Source organism: Hypanus sabinus, chromosome 6, assembly GCF_030144855.1.
Source record: "Hypanus sabinus isolate sHypSab1 chromosome 6, sHypSab1.hap1, whole genome shotgun sequence".
Taxonomy (NCBI): domain Eukaryota; kingdom Metazoa; phylum Chordata; class Chondrichthyes; order Myliobatiformes; family Dasyatidae; genus Hypanus; species Hypanus sabinus.
The window spans coordinates 158,903,396-158,922,485 of NC_082711.1; the positions used below are offsets into that span (position 1 = coordinate 158,903,396).

A 19,090-nucleotide genomic window follows, 5' to 3' on the forward strand; every position below is an offset into this window, starting at 1 on the left:
AATTTCTCCTCATCTCTGCTCTAACGGAACATCCTTGTATTCTGAGGCTGTCCCCTCTAGACTCCACCACTATAGGAAACACTCTCCACATCCATTCTATCTGGGCCTTTCAATATTTGATAGATTTCAATGAGATCTCCCCTAATTCTTCTAAACTCCAGCAAGTGCATGCCCAGAGCCATCAAATTCTCCTCATGTGTTAACTCTTTCATTTCCAGGATCATTCTCAAGAAACTTACCTGAACATTCTTCAATGTCAGCACATCTTTTGTTCAGACAAGGGGCCCAAAGCTGCTCACAAAACTCCAAGTGTAGTCTGATTATGCCTAGCTTTTTACTGGTGGAAGACATCCACCAGACAAAATAGAGGAACCACTGGCTTTAATCTATATTTTCCAGTAGTCCAGCACTTCCTCAGTACTGTATGAAGTTATCTGTCAATACATTGAAGCCCTGCATTTAATTTATTAATAAAGATGTTTTATGAATTCCAAACTTCAATCTGTAGCAATAACGCAGGCCTGAAAATTCTGCTGGCAATGCACGACCTTTATGTGATTTGCCATTCAGTGGAAGTGTAAAATAGATTGAAGAACATGATTGGCACATTTACACCTGCCTCCCATGCACATATCCTATCCACTCATTGAGGATGGAAAGTGTGATGTAATTCAGGGTGTCATTTACATTTGATATTTCAGATGCACCATTGCAGTGTAAGTTATACTTTGGGAGGAGATCCCAAGTCACCAACCATTCCACCATGATGCCCCATTAGCCTACTGCATGTTTGGTCATGTTCTCATTATTTCCGTGGAAGGGGTTCCAATGCCCACACTCAACTATATTTTAATGAAGCTTCAAGCCCCTATAGGGCACTCCATATCTAAATGGACGTTGGTTGTCCTGTGTTCTCCCAGTATATGATTCCCTTCTACAGCATAACTTCCTTGATTTAAAGTGGACCTTCAACTGAATTGGAGCAATATGCCCAGAGAAAATTCCTGGCAATCTTTAGGGAGGTGGGATTTTTCCCAATGAGGCAAGGGAAACCCTGCCCACAAGCCCCAAACCCAGCCCTAATGGAATAAAATGTCACCAACCTGAGGTAGTGAGCATGTCTCAAGTCCAGCTCCATTATTGTTTTGTCACTCAAATCTGACAACAAGCTCTACTGATCAGTACACTTTGGAAACTTCAATGATCTACAATGAAGATCAAGATACTGTCAGAGTACAGCCTGTATTGTCACCACAAAATCTTCCTAACCTATTGTCTGAAAATTCAAATTAGCATCATTACCTCCTGGCCCTGAATAAGTCTAACCTGCTCCATTGAGTGGTTACTTCATCTACATAACTGAGACCAGAGTCCCTAAACAGGTGGTCTACCCAGAACTCTGTTACTGAAGAACAGAAGATATCCTGAGGAGATTCTCAAAGGTGAAATTCATCATTCTCATCAATTTCAAAGATTGTTTGACTCCCAAGTGCTCAAAGTAGTGACGGATCATTTGGGAGTCTTTACAAAGGGACCATAACTAGAGCTATGAATAGAGTTTTAAACAAAATAATTGCAGGTAGGTTCAACAGATTGGAAAAAGACAGATGAAGTAAAAAGGAAGGAGAGCACAGGAGAGGTTACTGAACTCTTCAAACTTTAAAAAAAAAACAGAGTTTATAAAAGGATAAGAATTTTATTTCAGGCAACTTGGAGAAAATGTTGAGAGAAGCAGGTGTTGTTTTTAATGCACAAAGTATATGAAACAAGTTAGTTGAGTTTATAGTGAGGTTAGAAATTGGCAGATGTGACACTTTAAATGTGCCTCTGGAGTTACACTGCAAATCAAGGGGGACCAATATCCTTGTGGGCAGGTTTGCTAGAGCTGTTGGGGAGGGTTGAAACTAATTTGGCAGGGAATGAGAACCAGAGTGACAAAGTGGAAGATGGGGCAGTTGATGCAGAGTAAAGTGAGACTGTGAAGAAGGAAAGGCAGATGATATGACAAAATCGCCATCACTGGGATGGGTTGAAGTGTGCCCTTAAACTAAATAGTAGTTTCAATAGCTGAACAGTTTGGAAAAGTGAGGACAAAGTAGAAGGGAAGGAGAGTACAGGAGAAGCCAAGAAATTCTCCAGAATAAATAAAAAGACAGGAAGTTTAAAAAGAGATTAAAATTTAACTTTTGGAAACATGGGAACAAAACAGAAAAGTGTGAAGGTGTTATATTTGATTGCACACAGTGTACAGAATAAGGTAGATGATCTTGTAGCACAGTTGGCAGGTTTGACATCATGGGCATCACTGAGTCATGGCTGAAAGTTAATCATAGATGGAAGCTTCACATCCAAGGATGCATATTGTATTGAAAAGACAGACAGATGGGCAAAGAGTGGGGTGGCTTTGTCAGTAAAAATGAAACCAAAGCCTTAGCAAGAAGTGACATAGAATCAGAAGATATAGAATCCTTGCAGGTAGAGTTGAGAAATGGGAGTTATATAGAGCCCTCTGAATAGTAGCTAGGATGTGAGGTACAAATTACAACAGGAGATAGAAAAGGCAAGCAGGAAAGGCAATGTAATGGTGATCAGGAAATAGGTTGGGAAAATCGGGTTGACACTGGACTCCAAGGGAAGGGATTTGCAGAATGCCTATGAGAAAGCATTTTTGAGCACTTTGTGGTTGAGCTCACCAGGGAAGAGGAAGTTCTGGATTAGGTGTTGTCTACTGAACCAGATTTGATCAGGGATCTTAAAGTAAATCAGTGATTCCCAACGGGGGTGGTCATGTTCCCTAAAGGGACAGGGAAATAGAAGTCATAGGAGGGCATTCAAGATTCTTGACGGGGGCAGTAAGCAGCACCCTAACTTGAGGTATGAGACATGACTGACCGTGCCAACTCACTGATGTCATCAACATCCGAAAGGCATTCGCAGTTTGTGTTCATTTTTTATTTTAATATATCTTGTTAATGATGGATAATACGTACAGTGCAATCTCTAGGAGTCTTGAATTCTAATCCTGCTAAAAAAACAAACTACAGAATGTGCATCAATACAATGTTACATACCTGGAGTATAGTTTTGTTCCATTCCCATCAGATCAGCAACATCCCATATGCCTTATTTATAATACTGTCCTTTCTACTGAAGCCATGATACCATTAAGATTGCAGGAACGCTTCTGTAAAAGACACTTTGAACAGGCTACGTATAGTATTACTCAGTTCCAGAAGATGAAAGAAGCATCAAGCACCCACTCAAGTCATTTGGAAGAGCAAATGAGTAAGGAGATAGCAGATATTTGTAGTAAACACAAGGTGGTGATTGTGGGAGATTTTAATTTTCCACACGTAGATTGGGAAGCTCATTCTATAAAAGGGCTGGATGTTTTAGAGTTTGTGAAATGTGTGCAGGATAGCTTTTTGCAACAATATATAGAAGTACCGACTAGAGATGGGGCAGTGTTGGATCTCCTGTTAGGGAATGCGATAGGTCAGCTGACAGATGTATGTGTTGGGGAGCACTTCGGGTCCAGTGATCACAATAGCATTAGCTTCAATATAATTATGGAGAAGGACAGGACTGGACCTAGAGTTGAGATTTTTGATTGGAGAAAGGCTAACTTTGAGGAGATGTGAAGGGATTTAGAGAGAGTGGATTGGGTCAAGTTGTTTTATGGGAAGGATGTAATAGAGAAATGGAGGTCATTTAAGGGTGAAATTATGAGAGTACAGAATCTTTATGTTCCTGTTAGGTTGAAAGGAAAGGTTAAAGGTTTGAAAGCACCATGGTTTTCAAGGGATATTAGAAACTTGGTTCGGAAAAAGAGGGATGTCTACAATAGATATAAGCAGCATGGAGTAAAGGAATTGCTCGAGGAGTATAAAGAGTGTAAAAGGAATCTTAAGAAAGAGATTAGAAAAGCTAAAAGAAGATACGAGGTTGGTTTGGCAAATAAGGTGAAAGTAAATCTGAAAGGTTTCTACAGTTATATTAAAAGCAAGAGGATAGTGAGGGATAAAATTGGTCCCTTAGAGAATCAGGGTGGTCAGCAATGTGTGGAGCCGAGGGAGATGGGAGAGATTTTGAATGATTTCTTCTCTTCGGTATTCACTAAGGAGAAGGATATTAAATTGTGTAAGGTGTGGGAAACAAGTAAGGAAGTTATGGAACCTATGACAATTAAAGAGGTGGAAGTACTGGCGCTTTTAAGAAATTTAAAAGTGGATAAATCTCCAGATCCTGACAGGTTATTCCTCAGGACCTTGAGGGAAGTTTGTGTAGAGATAGCAGAAGCTCTAACGGAGATCTTTCAGATGTCATTAGAAACGGGGATTGTGCCGGAGGATTGGCGTATTGCTCATGTGGTTCCATTGTTTAAAAAGGGTTCTAGAAGTAAGCCTAGCAATTATAGACCTGTCAGTTTGACATCAGTGGTGGGTAAATTAATGGAAAGTATTCTTAGAGATAGTATTTATAATTTTCTGGATAGACAGGATCTGATTAGGAGTAGCCAGCATGGATTTGTGCGTGGAAGGTCATGTTTGACAAACCTTATTGAATTTTTTGAAGAAGTTACGAGGAATGTTGACGAGGGTAAGGCAGTGGATGTAGTCTATATGGACTTCAGCAAGGCCTTTGAAAAAGTTCCACATGGAAGATTAGTTAAGAAGGTTCAGTCGTTAGGTATTAATGCTGGAGTAATAAAATGGATTCAACAGTGGCTAGATGGGAGATGCCAGAGAGTAGTGGTGAATAATTGTTTATCGGGATGGAGGCCAGTGACTAGCGGGGTGCCTCAGGGATCTGTTTTGGGCCCAATGTTGTTTGTAATATACATAAATGATCTGGATGATGGGGTGGTAAATTGGATTAGTAAGTATGCCGATGATACTAAGGTAGGAGGTGTTGTGGATAATGAGGTGGGTTTTCAAAGCTTGCAGGGAGATTTATGCCGGTTAGAAGAATGGGCTGAACGTTGGCAGATGGAGTTTAATGCTGAGAAGTGTGAGGTTCTACATTTTGGCAGAAATAATCCAAATAGAACATACAGGGTAAATGGTAGGGCATTGAGGAATGCAGTGGAACAGAGAGATCTAGGAATAACAGTGCATAGTTCCCTGAAGGTGGAGTCTCATGTAGATAGGGTGGTGAAGAAGGCTTTTGGAACGCTGGCCTTTATAAATCAGAGCATTGAGTACAGAAGTTGGGATGTAATGTTAAAATTGTACAAGGCATTGGTAAGGCCAAATTTGGAATATTGTGTACAGTTCTGGTCACCGAATTATAGGAAAGATAACAATAAATTAGAGAGAGTGCAGAGATGATTTACTAGGATGTTACCTGGGTTTCAGCACTTAAGTTACAGAGAAAGGTTGAACAAGTTAGGTCTCTATTCATTGGAGCGTAGAAGGTTGACGGGGGATTTGATCGAGGTATTTAAAATTTTGAGAGGGATAGATAGGATTGATGTGAATAGGCTGTTTCCATTGAGAGTAGGGGAGATTCAAACGAGTGGACATGATTTGAGGGGGCAGAAGTTTAAGGGAAACACGAGGGGGTATTTCTTTACTCAGAGAGTGATAGTTGTGTGGAATGAGCTTCCTGTAGAAGTAGTAGAGGCCAGTTCAGTTGTGTCATTTAAGGTAAAATTGGATAGGTATATGGACAGGAAAGGAGTGGAGGGTTATGGGCTGAGTGCGGGTAGGTGGGACTTGGTGAGATTAAGAGTTCGGCACGGACTAGGAGGGCCGAGATGGCCTGTTTCCGTGCTGTGATTGTTATATGCTTATATGGTTATTTGCCAAGAAAACTGAAACTGACCTTAAGAATCTCATTGCTTCTTATAATCTTTCCTAAATGATAAAAAGAGAGGAAAATCTCATATAATTGGGAAAGATTAATAAAGCCTGCTGTATCAGAAGTGCTCACCATTGTTCTTAAAATGAATACCACTATTTTAAAATCAATTCCTCTGAGTAATAACTCTGTTGCTCATCATGTTGATGAAATGAGTGAAGACATTGAGTATCAACTATGCACAGAGCTGCAAAAAACAGGAATTGGAATAGTGCGAGACAAGGAGGCATTCCTAATGGTTTATGTCCAGTTTATCAAAAATGGAAAAGTTTACGAAGAGATTCTCTTTTGTAAAAAGTTAAAAACACGTATCAACAGAGAATCAATCAATGACAAGCTCAAAATGTATATTGAGGATAAAAGTATTCCAATTAGAAATATGATTTCTTGCACAACAGAAGGAGCACAACAGGTCACTGTGCTGGTTTGGTGGCATTAATGAAAAAAGAAATTCCAAGTATGTTTGCAATCCATTGCGCAATTCATCATCAACATCTTGCAGCCATAAACCTCAGCCAGTGACTTTATCAAGCATAACTCTTGTAATATCTGCTATCAAGAAAATTAAATCTCATCCATTAAATAGCAGAATATTTCACCAGTTATACCAAGGTAACAATGAAGAGTTTGAATGTTTGCTTCTTCACACTGAAGTGCTGTCAAAAGGCTGCTGCTTAAAATGTTCCTTTGATCTCCTTGAGACTGTGGTTGAATTTTCGCTCAAAGTTGACAAGTGCTTGGAAAACAAGATTGTACTTCTATATGGAGATGTGCCACACCTAGCTCATCTATATGACAAAATGTACATTCTATAAATGTAACTGAAGGGTGAGAATTTCAATTTAATCCAGGCAAAAAGTGCTATGTCCACTTTTATCAGAAAATTGGAACAATATCAGCAAATCATTGGGAGAAGAATGTTCTCACAGTTTCCCCACATGAAAAGTATGGCACTCTTTTTCACAGATGGTGATTTGCAAGGGCATTGCTTACACCTGCAGTCTCTGAAGAAGGATTTTCAGAATCAATTCAAGAACTTGAATGATCTTGAAATTTTGGACTGGGTAATTAACCAATTTCTTTGCAAGGAGGAAAAACAGGAAGAGAGTTTGCAAGAAAATATCATTAAAGAAGCAAAAATGCTTTTCAAAAATATCATCTTTTGTGGTATGAGTCTACACCGTAATATGAAGTTTCTTGGTCTTGGAGAAGAGCCAAACAGATCTTCATTGCATTTTCATCCTACTACCTTGTTGAAAGAGGCTTCAGAGCAGTGAACCACATATGCACAAAAAACTGAAACCACTTGGACATTGTTATACAGGGAGACTTAAGGCTTTTGCTGTCACAGATATTTCAACTATTGCTAAAAACCATCAAGCCCAAAGATCACATTGATATTGAAGCTGCTGTACAGCGCACTGGTACTGTGTAAGCTAGGTTTAAAGAGAAATAAAAATTTAAAGCAGTATCATTTTTCTCACGTTAGCATATTGTAGATGTATTTTTACATTATGGGGCACTGGAAAGTATATTGTGCCTAAAAGGTGCATTGGCCAGCATGAAGGTGCTTTGAGTGCGGGAGGGGGTGTGTTGGCAAGTATGGAAGTACTTTAAGGGGGCTAAAAAAGGTTGGGAAAACTGAGGTAGATGAACTCTTTCAAAATCAGTGATCATAATATGATAGAATTCACCATGCAGTTTCTGAGGGAGAAGCTAACATAAAATGTTTTGGTATTACAGTTGTTACGTATCCCGTAACTGGATAACTTACCAGCAAAGATAGAGAGGTCCGTTGAAGTCTGATGTCACTATTTTCAAACGTTTTTATTTATAAAGGGGCACAAAAGTAAGGTTAATGCAAACATTCAGATAATGCACGTCGTCAATACTCAATCTAAAGCGCGGGTGTAGTAATAAGCATCCTTAAGAAATAATCTCGACTGTTGTCTCGGGAATAATATATTGTCCGTTGGGGATATAAAAGCCACTCAGAAGTCTGCAGGCTTCAGCCTTTTGGGGAATCACTGGGTTTCACGTGTTTTAGAGAGACTGGTGAGAAAAGGAAAAACTTGCCCGGGTCTTTATGAAGCAACTCCATTGAATCAGGGGAGCGTTGGTTCCCCGTTGTTAGTTCGAAGTCCTTTTCGGTGTTATCAGCCACTCGCTCCCCAGGCAAAGGAGAAACGGAACGCATGTGGCTTTGTATGGCTTCCCGCTAGCACGGGAGCACTGAGCAATGGTGTCCTTCTGGTGCGTCGCTGGGGTACCGCCTCCTGCAGTCCCCTTTTATCTTGACTTGCAGAGTTGTAGATGTCCATCAAAGTAGGGTGATGCAATCCCCACCCCCACATTGCCCGAGGGTGTCTATATCCATGGTAGCTGTCACGTAGCAGGGACATGCAATTCACACAGGTGTCTCTAAGAACAATGGTCAAAACCGTTGCATTGTCTCTCATTTCCTGGGTCCAAGACCCGAATTAATAGTGATCTTGCGATTCTCCGGAAGGAGGGGGCTGCTCCCGCCCCTTCGGCCCCTCAGAGCTGTGGTACATTCATAACACAGTTAAATAAAGGTAACTATAGAGGTATGAGAGGAGCTAGCCAAAGTTGATTAGAAGAGGAGCTTGTTATGTTTTCTAACTCTGAAACATTAAACTAATTGAAATGAAAAGATGGTAGTCTGAAATGTGATTCTAGCTTTGTATTTACTTTAAACAAGGTGTGCACATATTGTATGGTAGCGACATGACATATACAATTCACAAATTTTACATATAACCTATAATTAATTATATAAACAAATCAAGAAAGCCAAATCAACAATATTGTTACAATCTTACTTAAATACTACTGAAATATTAAATGCACAACTGACCCCAGCAGGTAGAGCAGCAAGGACAGAAGTTTCTGAGAGTATTTCGGAAGATGCAAGATCATTTCATTCCAAAGGGGAAGATGCATTCTGAAGGGAGGAGAAAGCAATTGCGGCTGACGTGGGAAGTCAAAGGCAGCACGAAAGCAAAGGAGGGTCAGAATCAAGTTTAATATCATTGGTATACTGTGTATCGCAATTGCTGTTTTGCAGCAGCAGTACATAATAATAAAAAAACTATAAATTATAATAAAAATATCTTTTTAAAAATTTAAATGAAATAAATAGTGCAGTGCAAAAAAAAGATAAAATTTGAGGGACTGTACATGGGTTCATTGTCCATTCATAAATCTGAAGGTGGTGGGGAAGAAGCTATCCCTAACGCATTGAATGTGTGTCTTCAGGTTCCTATACCTCCTTTTTGATGGTAGGAATGATATAATGTCCTGGTTAAGATTTATACTGCTATGTTGTGAGGTATTTTGATTTTAGCAGTTTTAGTGTCCTGTTAGTAAGAGTATTTTGGCTTTGGTTATAGATAAGGAGCCATTTTGTCCAAATTAGGAATGTTGTGTCAGACAGTTGGGTTTGGCTTGGTACATGTTGCAACTTTCTACCCAATGGGATGTTGGGGAAGATTCAGAAATGAGCTCCGATGTTTATGTGCACATTTGGACTGGTTTAACTATAATGGACCCTTTTCTTTTTCTTTTCTTTTTCTGTTAAACATTTGTTAAAGTTATACTATTGGTAAATATGTTTCCTTTTTTAATTTTATGCCTGTGTATGATCTGTTATTTTTCGGGTGATCGATAATTTTGCATGGGGCAATATTAACACTGCATTCACTATAATTCACATTCCTTCCCGGCACATTCCAACCTTCCTGTTTGGTTGAACCCAAATCATATTGACCTTAGACATGTGTTGCTTATGGAAGGTGGCCTTCTCACTGCCAAGTCATCTGGCTGTTAGTAGAGTTGGCTAAGGAGCCAAGTTTGTATACAAGCCTTGGTGAGAGGGTTACAATGAGAAGAAGGCATGTCCTGGGTGATGGGAGTCTTTAATGTTGGAGATCCTTAAAGAACGATGTCCTTTTTTGAGTCTTTTGAAGACGTCCAAGTTGCTGGGGAGGTTAGTGCCCATTGTGGAGCTGGCTGAGTTCTCAACTTACTGCAATTTTTTTCAATCCTGTGCCATTGCCCCTCCATACCAAACAGCATTAGAATGCTCTCAATGGTATATCTGTAGAAACTTGTGAGAGTCTTTGGTGTCCTACTAAGTCTCCTCCAACTCCTGATGAAATATAGACATTGCTATAATTTCTTATAGCCATCTTTGGCTACATAGGCCATCTTTGTAATTGCATCAATATGTTGGGCCCAGGTTAGATCTTCAGAAACATAGGCACCCAGGAACGTGAAAATGAATACCCTTTCCACTGCTGATCCCTCAATGAGGACCAGTGTGTGTTCCTTCAGCTTCACCTTCTGAAGTCCACAACCAATTCCTTAGTCTTACCGATGTTGGTTGATGTTATGACACCACTCAACCAGCTGATCTATCTTCCTTCTGTACGCCTCCTTGCCACCATCTGAAATTCTGCCAACAATAGCTGTGTCATTCCTAAATTTATAGATGGTATTTGGGCTGCACTAGCTACACAATTGTGGGTGTAGGGAGAGTAGAGCATTGGGTTAATCACACATCTTTCAGGTGTGCCTGCATTGATTGTCAGTGAAGAGGAGATGTTATTTCCAATCTGCACTATCTATGGTCTCCCAATGAGGAAGTCAATGATTCAGTTGTAGAGGGAGTTACAGAGACCCAGGTTTTGTTGATTAGTACTGAGGGTATGATGGTGTTGAACACTGAGCTGTAACCAACAAATAGTAGCATAATGTAGGTATTGCTATTGGCCAGGTGATCCAAGGCCATGTGGAGATCCAGTGAGGTTGCACCCACTGCAGACCTCTTCTGAGAATAGGTGAATTGCAGCAGGTCCTTGTTTAGGCAGGAGTTGATTTTGGCCAGGACCGATCTCTCAAATCATTTCATCACAGAAGACGTGAGTGCCGCTGGGTGATGGTCATTGAGGCAGCTCACCCTGCTCTTCTTGGGCATTGGTGTGTTTGTCGCCCTTTTGAAGCAGGTGGGAAGCTCCAGCTGCAGCAGTGAGAGACTGAAGATGTCCATCAATACTCCCACCAGTTGGTTGGTGCAGGTTTTCAGTTTCCTACCAGGTACTCCATCAAAGGCTTGAGCGGTTTCACTGTCTCGAAAGACGTTCTGATGTCAGCCTCTGAGACAGATCACATGGTCTCCACATGTTGCTGGGGGTTTACAAAGGTGCAGTTTTATTCTCTCTTTCAAAGCAAGCATAAAAAGCATTGAGCTCATCTCAGATTGAAGCATTACAACCATTCATGATGTCAGGTTTCTCCTTGTAGGAAGAAATGGCCTGCAAACCCTGTCACAGCTGACGTGCATCCAATTCTGTCTCTAACTTCAATCACAATTGTTTTTTCTTTTTGTTTTTGGTTTTCTCTTAAAATAGTCTTACTTAGGTTGTACCTGGACTTCTTATATAGTTCTGGATGACCTGTCTTGAATGCCACCGACCTAGCCTTCAGCAGACTACAAATCTCCTGGTTCATCCACAGTTTCTGGTTTGGGTATGCCTGGTAGGTTCTCATCCACAAGGATCTTCATGAAATTAATGATGTGTGTGTGTGTGTGCCCTTAACTCCTGACAAGCTTTTTGCACCAAACTTTTTGGTGATTGTTCATCTTGGGCGTCTTGGGCATCTGAAACCTGGCGGAGCCCATCCCTCTCCAGGGTTTTTTTTTATGAGGTCAAGTTGCTAGCTCGACACTCAACCCAGGCACAGATGGAGAGTGTGCAAGGGAGCTGGCCGGCTGGGAACTTGGGACCTCTCGCCTCAAAGTCCAATGCTGATGCCACTAAGCCACCAGCTAGTTATCCAACATCAATGATAACTGATTCAAAATGAATCCCTGAATATTGTCCTGTTCACCAACTCAAAGCACGGTCAAGTTCTCTTCCAGCTCCCTTGATCATACCTTCTTGGTCTTCACCACTGGTGCTGCAGTCTTTAACCTCTGTCTATCCACTGGGAGTAGAAGTACAGCTAGGTAATCAAACTTTCCAAAGAGCAGATGTGAGATGGTACTGTAAGCATTCTTGGTAGTGGTATAACAGTGCTCAAGTGCATTGGCACTTCTGATTCCCCAGGTGATATGTTGGTGGTAGCCATTCTGAGGCTTCTGCAAGTTGTTCTGGTTGAAATCCCCCACAATGATTGGGAAGGCATCAGGGTGTGTTGGTGTGTTTTGTGACTGCTAATCATGGTTCTCCAGTGCCTGCCTGATATTACCTTGAGCTGGAATGTACACTGTTACCAGGATGATGTCGGAAATCTCCCTTGGCAATTAAAATGGATGACATTTGACCGCTACAGGTTCCAGAGTGGGTGAGCAGGATTAAAACAGAACCACCACATCCGTGCATCTCAATCAGTTGATCATGAAACTCTATCTCTACCTTTAAAAGAGTCATCTATCCTGTCTTTTCTTTGGATGGTAAAGCCTTTGGGCTGCAACACTGCGTCCAAAATGTCAGAGGTGTGCCATGTTTCCATGAAGCAAAGTACACTGCAGGCCCTGATGTCCCTCTGGTTTAGCAATCTTCGTCTGAGGAATTCAATATTATTTGCCAGCAGGTTAGTCCGTAGTTAGCTTTTATGCCTCTGCATTTCTATTGTATCGGTAGACCCGAGCACCTGCCTCCATTTTCATAAAGAGGAACTGCACTTAAGACCCGAGTCTGTCGATTTTGAGGAGAGGACGTACAATATAGCATAAATTAGTTGAAAGCTGGAGCTTGGGGAAGCTTCAAAAAAAAAGATGGCAGTTAAAGGGAAGACAAGATGAGTTATGAGGGTAAGCATGCTCATATTATTAAAAAAATGGCAGAGCAGACTTGATGGGCTACTTTTCTACTCTTATGGTCTTATCATCTCATATGAAGGCCACTAATGCTCTAATCACCTAATAAGCCACAGAAGGTTGGATAACTGGCAGGAGGCAAAGAGAGGGAATAAATGGGGCAGAAATAACAAGCAGGATAGACAAAGAAGAATCGGTGGATGTTGCGTAGTTGGTTTTTCAGAAGTGGTGTTACACGTGAAGCCGATTAGCACGATGAGAGCCCGTGGTATTACGGTGAAGATACAAGCGTGGATTGAGCATTGGCTGATTGGCAGGAAGCAAAGAGTAGGAATAAAGGAAGCCTCTTCTGACTGGTTGCACAGTGACTGGTCTTCGGACTGCTTCCTTTTACATTGTATGTAAATGACTTGGAGGATGGAATCGGTAGCTTGTGGCCATGTTTGCAGGTGACAGAAGATTGGTGGAGACACAGTCTTGAGGAAGCAGTGAAGCTGCAGAGGCTTAGATAGATTGGTAAAATGGGCAAAGAAGATGGAATGTAGTGTCAGTAAATGTATGGTTATACACTGTGGTAGAAGAAATAAAAGTGTAGACTATTTTCTAAATGGGAAGAAAATTCAAAATTCAGAGGTGCAGAGGGACTTGGGAGTACTTGGGCAGAATTCCCTAAGGATGAATTTGCAGATCGAGTCAGTAGTACAGAAGTCAAATATTAGCTTTCATTCTGAAAGGACTAAAATCCAAAAATAAAGATGTAATGCTGAGTCCTTATAACACATTAGTCAGACCGCACTTAGAGTATTATGAGCAGTGTGGGCCCTTATCTAAGAAAGGATGTGGAGGTTATCTAAGAAGAGGTTCTTAAGAATTATCTTGGGAATTGAAGGATTTAACATGTGACTAGCATTTGATGGCTTTGGGCCTGTGCCCGCTGGAGTTCAGGAAAAAGAAGAGGGGATTTCTTTGAAACCTATCCAATATTGAAATGCCTAGACTGGGTGGTTGTGGAGAGGATATTACCAATTATAGGGGAATTCTAGGACCAAGAGGCACAGCCTCAGAATACCAGGACATTCCTTTAGTACAGAGATAAGAAGGAATTTTTTCAGCCAGAGAGTGGTGAATCTGTGGAACTCATTGCCACAGGAGTCTGTGGAAGCAAGTCTTTGGGTATATTTAAATTGGAGATTGATAGGTTCTTAATTAGAAAGGATATCAAAGGGTGGGGGGAGAAGGAAAAATGAGGTTGAGAGGGATAATAAATCAGCTATGATTAAATAGCAGCGCAGACTTGATGGCTCAAATGACCTATTTCTGCTCCTATGTCTTGTGGTCTTATGATCACATGCAAACAACAGAAGAAGTGAGCAGCATTTCAAATCCAATAGCCAATTGTTCACCCCATCAAACACCAACCTGCCTTACCTGCAGCAGAATCTACAGATCCTGTAAGGGTCATTTCGTTGTTTCAGAATGAAGTGAAAGCAAGGTGTTCTATGCCAAAGCAACTCCGCAAAGAAAGGAAGGAGAATAGAAAGTTTTTGTACACATTAATATGTAAGAAATTAATAGAGGCAATAGCTTGCTATATCTTCTCAGTTACAGTAAATGGTTCCATTACGAATGATGAAGATAATACAGATAAAATCTACTAGAAAGAGGAATGGGCAAATAATGCATTTAATAAATATAATTCCTTAATTCTTGTGTCTCTTGTGCCAGAATATCAGCCTCTAACATAGGAACATTTAACATTATAGGGGCAGCAATAAGTCCACTCTCTAGCAGAAGCCAAGTGATGGACAATTTCATCAGAGCAGAGGATTTACCCAGAATCTCCATCTCTGATCAGACTGACTCCAATCTAAAATCACTGTTGGCAAAGTGGCAAAAACCTTTCAAAATCCTTTTATGATTTTTACAAGTGGAGGTACGTATGTACTGTAAATCTGCATCAAGTACATCATTTGATAATGGACATTTTTATAAATTCATGTGAGAGTTTTGTGTGTCACCTTCGAAGAAAATGGTGCACGTGCATGACAGCTTATGTGATGCATCTAATCTCTCATTCTCTCTAAATTCAGTAATGCTTCCATTCTAAATTCTAAATTCAGTTTGAGATTAGTCTTGGGAATATGGGCTTGCTGCCATTACTTGAGATACTCCATTCCATCAGTTGCAGGTTAGAGAAAAATCTGGTGTTATTTTGAAGTGCTGTTTTATCAAACAGTTTGTGCAGAGTTGAAATTGTCATACGTGCAAAGAACAAAGGAGGACCAAAGGGTCAAATCAGTAATCCAGCTCTGCAGTAATTTACCCAAGGACAAAACTATTTATCCCTCCAGTAACTTAAAAAGACATTAACTTTTTGCAGAAATATACTTTAAAGTTGTAAGTACACAATACAGCATTATGTCACCATTGACAATACATTTAATTCTATTTGCTTCCAAGATTTGCATTTTTATGTTTTATATCAGTTTTTCTTTCACGTGCATTTTATGATTGTGGAGGCAAAGTTATTGGGTATATTTAAAGTGGTGGTTGATAGGTAGTTAATTAGTAAGGGTGTCAAAGGTTAGAGGGAGAAGGCAGGAGAATGAGGCTGTGAGGAAGAATAAATCGGGTGTGATCGAATAGCGGAGCAGACTCGATAGACTGAATGACCTCATTCTGTTCCTATGTCCTATGGCCAAGTCTGGGAAGGTTTTCACTTGGCTTCCACCCCCTTGATGTACAATGGCATAAAGGCCTTAAAGAGCACCCTCTCCCCATGGACCCTTTGTGACAGCCGCACCAGGCTTCAGCATGTTACACAACAAATGGTCGTGGACCTGGAGACGTACCAACGCACATCATTCAGTCAAAATCAGTTCTTCGGAGCATCAAAAAGTTTTGTAATTGAGATTGGAATTATTATTGATTTATTGGTTTATTATTGTCACATGTACCAAGATACAGTGAAAAGCAAATCTTGCATATTGTTCACTTATTGATTTATACAGGTCAGATCATTGCGCAGAATATTGAGGTAGAATAAGGTAAAACAATAATAATACAGAATAAAATGTGACCACCACCAAAAAAGTGTAATGCAGGTAAATAATAAAATGCAAGATCATAACAAGGTAGACTGTGAGGTCAATAATCCAACTTATTGTATAAGAGGTCCCTTCAAGCATCTGATAATAGCAGGATAGAGGATGTTTTTCATCAAATTAATAATCTTCCAGCAGCAATTGGTGTTTGCTTTAATATGCACTGCCCAAAATAACCTGCAGTTATTCAAGGCAAACACGAGGAAATCTGCAGATGCTGGAAATTCAAGCAACACACACAAAATGCTGGTGGAATGCAGCAGGTCAGGCAGCATCTATAGGGAGAAACACTATAAACCTGACGAAGGGTCTCGGCCCGAAATGTCGACAGCGCTTCTCCCTATAGATGCTGCCTGACCTGCTGCATTCCACCAGCATTTTGTGTGTGCTGCAGTTATTCAAGACTATTCTGGCAAATACACACCTGGGCTATGAGAACAATGCAATTTTTAATGTATGTCCTAGTTCTTCTGAATCATATTCCCAGCACCTTCAGAGAACTGGACCTGAGAGTGAACGAGTTGAATAATCAGTCAGACCAATTACCTAAGAGTGTGGCCTTGCTTTTGTTGGAATTCACTCTGCCCCGCAAGGCCAGATCAAGTTAGTCACCTGTTCAATAATCCGACACCAATAGTGGGTTCAACCAGTATATGCTGATGTCCTCCATGCACTGAGAGGCTTTGATCTGAATACCTTCCCTACCTCGAATCGTCCACCCTTCTGATTCTCACATCCTTCGTGATGAGTTAAACACAATACTCAATAAAACAAATGACAAAACAGAGAGCAGCCCTGCCTAACTCCAAACTTCATCATGAAGCTATGCCAGATTTTAACTTATCTGTGTAGAAGAAGCATATCCAATTGCAAAATCCCTCCCATCATCACATCCGTTATGTTTTGTAACTCCGGAAACTAATCAAAAGAGGAGCACGGGCCGACTGGGAAATGCATGATTTAGTTTCGTTGTTACTTCAACAAAACACTCACATATTGTATTACATAGTGGCATAATGATGTATACCATTTACATACTTTAATATAAGCCCTTAATGAATTATGTAATCAACAAAGAATGCTTAATCAAGTAATATATTTACAATATTACTCAAATAGTACTGAAATATTAAATATACAACACTGCTTCCTGCTTATATATAAACTCCAGTGCAATATAGAATACATCTTAACTCCAGTACCCAATTCATAACTAAAAATTTAACCACTTTGGAGGATTTCTTACGCTTGTGGCTGTGAAACAATCTCAGATTCGGGGCCTGCTTTGTGGTGGTTGTAGGAGCTGACTCTGGGACTGCAGGAAGTGATTCTAACAGCCCTGGGCTCCTTTCTTCTCTAACAATTGACTCTGCTCTCCTCAACTGATCAATGCATCATCTCCATATGGTATCAGACACCGTCTCCACTGTGTAGGAGAGTGATCCAGTTCTGTCCTTGATCTCCCCAACTGCCCACTTTTGATCACTTCTGCAGTGCATCACCAGGATTGCTTAGCACTTACACCACAGCAATGAAGTGGTTTGAGAGGCTGGTTATGAAACATATCAACTCCTGCCTGAGAAGCAATTTGGATCCACTCCAATTTGCCTACCAGAGCGACAGCTCTACAGCAGATGTCATTTAATTGGTTCTTCACTCAATCCTGGAACATCTGGACAGCAAAGATGCATACATCAGGATGCTCTTTACTAACTACAGCTCACTGTTCAATACCATCATCCCCTCATAACCAATCAACAAGTTTAAAGACCTTGGCCTCAAAACCTCATTGTGCAATTGGATCCTCGATTTCCTCATGTGCAGACTCCAGTATCTCCGGATTGGAAACAATGTCTCCTCCACAATCTCTATCAGCGCAGGTACAGCACAAGACTGTGTGCTTAGCCCCTGCTCTACCTACTTTACACTTATCAATATGTGGTTGTTGGTTATTGTATTTCATTGTTACGAATGTCATACCCACAGGAATTATATTTTCTCCAGTGTAAGTTCTTAGTTAGTTATCTGTAGGCTTCAGTTCAGTATCTTTGAAATGCCATTCTAACTCCTTTTGTAGTCTAAAACATCTAAGCCAGTGTCCATTCCATTTTAATTAATTTGCCATTCACTTTTGATGTCAGCTATATTGTCTTTGCAATGTAGTCAGCCATTTCTGCTTTATTTTTATTTATGATTATTATCTCTCTGTACTCAGTATTTATGAACCTGTGAATTTCATCTGTTTTTTAAACTTGAACGTCTCACTGTGTTTCAAAGGATAGATAATCGCCTCATTTTCATTTGAAATATCCTTGTTGCTACTGTTAATTTTTATATCTCCAGAAACTAATTGAAAGAAAAACACAGGGAGACTGGAGGAGACTTAGTTTCGTTTTTTTACTCTGGTGAAATACACACATATGATGACATAATAACATATGCCATTAACGTACTCTTACATATAATGAGTAATGAGTTATTTAAACAACAAAGAATTCTTAATCAAACAATATAGTTACAAATACTCAAATAATACTGAAATATTAATACACAATGTCACCCAAACCCGGTTAGGGGACTGCACATTTCTTTTGAAGGAAAAGACACACCTGGTCAATCACATTCAATCAGTGATCTAGACCCTGCCACATGCAGGCTTCTAAACCTCCAGGACTGGGTGTTCTGGGAGGCTGTGCTATTTGTGGTCTGCAAATTATATAGCCTGGCATAGAAGTTTCTGCAGATTCCTGGAGTGTCGTTCTGCAAGAATGTCACTAAACCATCCCTTTCACAAGGCTACTGATCACAGAGCTCCCACTGTGAATTGTTTGACAGAACCCAGGCATGTCCAATCCTGCTCCATGAACCAGAATGATCTTGGAAGATTCAGACATGAAAAGCACATCGCAGCCAGATTGGTATCAAAGTTAAAGTCAAAGTCAAGTTCAGTGTCAAATGCCTAAGTACACGGAGGCACACATGCAATGAAGATCTTAGTTTTCAGCTCATCGCGGGCATCACTGGACTGGGACCTACACAGTGGACTAAGTCAATTTTTTTTGTTTTAATTGCATTTTTCCTGTAAAATGATGCTGAGATACATCCGAGATACTGGCATATGTCATCAGTGATGGAACCTGGGCTCATTGGGTGTTTCCAATCATTCAACATCAGACGTTCTCAGTTGCCAGTCAAGCGGCATGCGAACAAACCCGCTGTGGCTGTGGTTGGTCTTCAGCTTTGACAATGTCTATGGGTTTTCTGAGTTGTCAGAGGTGCT

At 40.5% G+C, this 19,090-nt stretch overlaps 1 long non-coding RNA gene across 2 annotated transcripts in view; it reads left to right on the forward strand.

Annotated features, from left to right (window-relative positions):
* Positions 1-19,090, forward strand: part of LOC132396006 (uncharacterized) — a 130,559-nt gene that overhangs the window by 59,563 nt on the left and 51,906 nt on the right. The window lies entirely within an intron of this gene.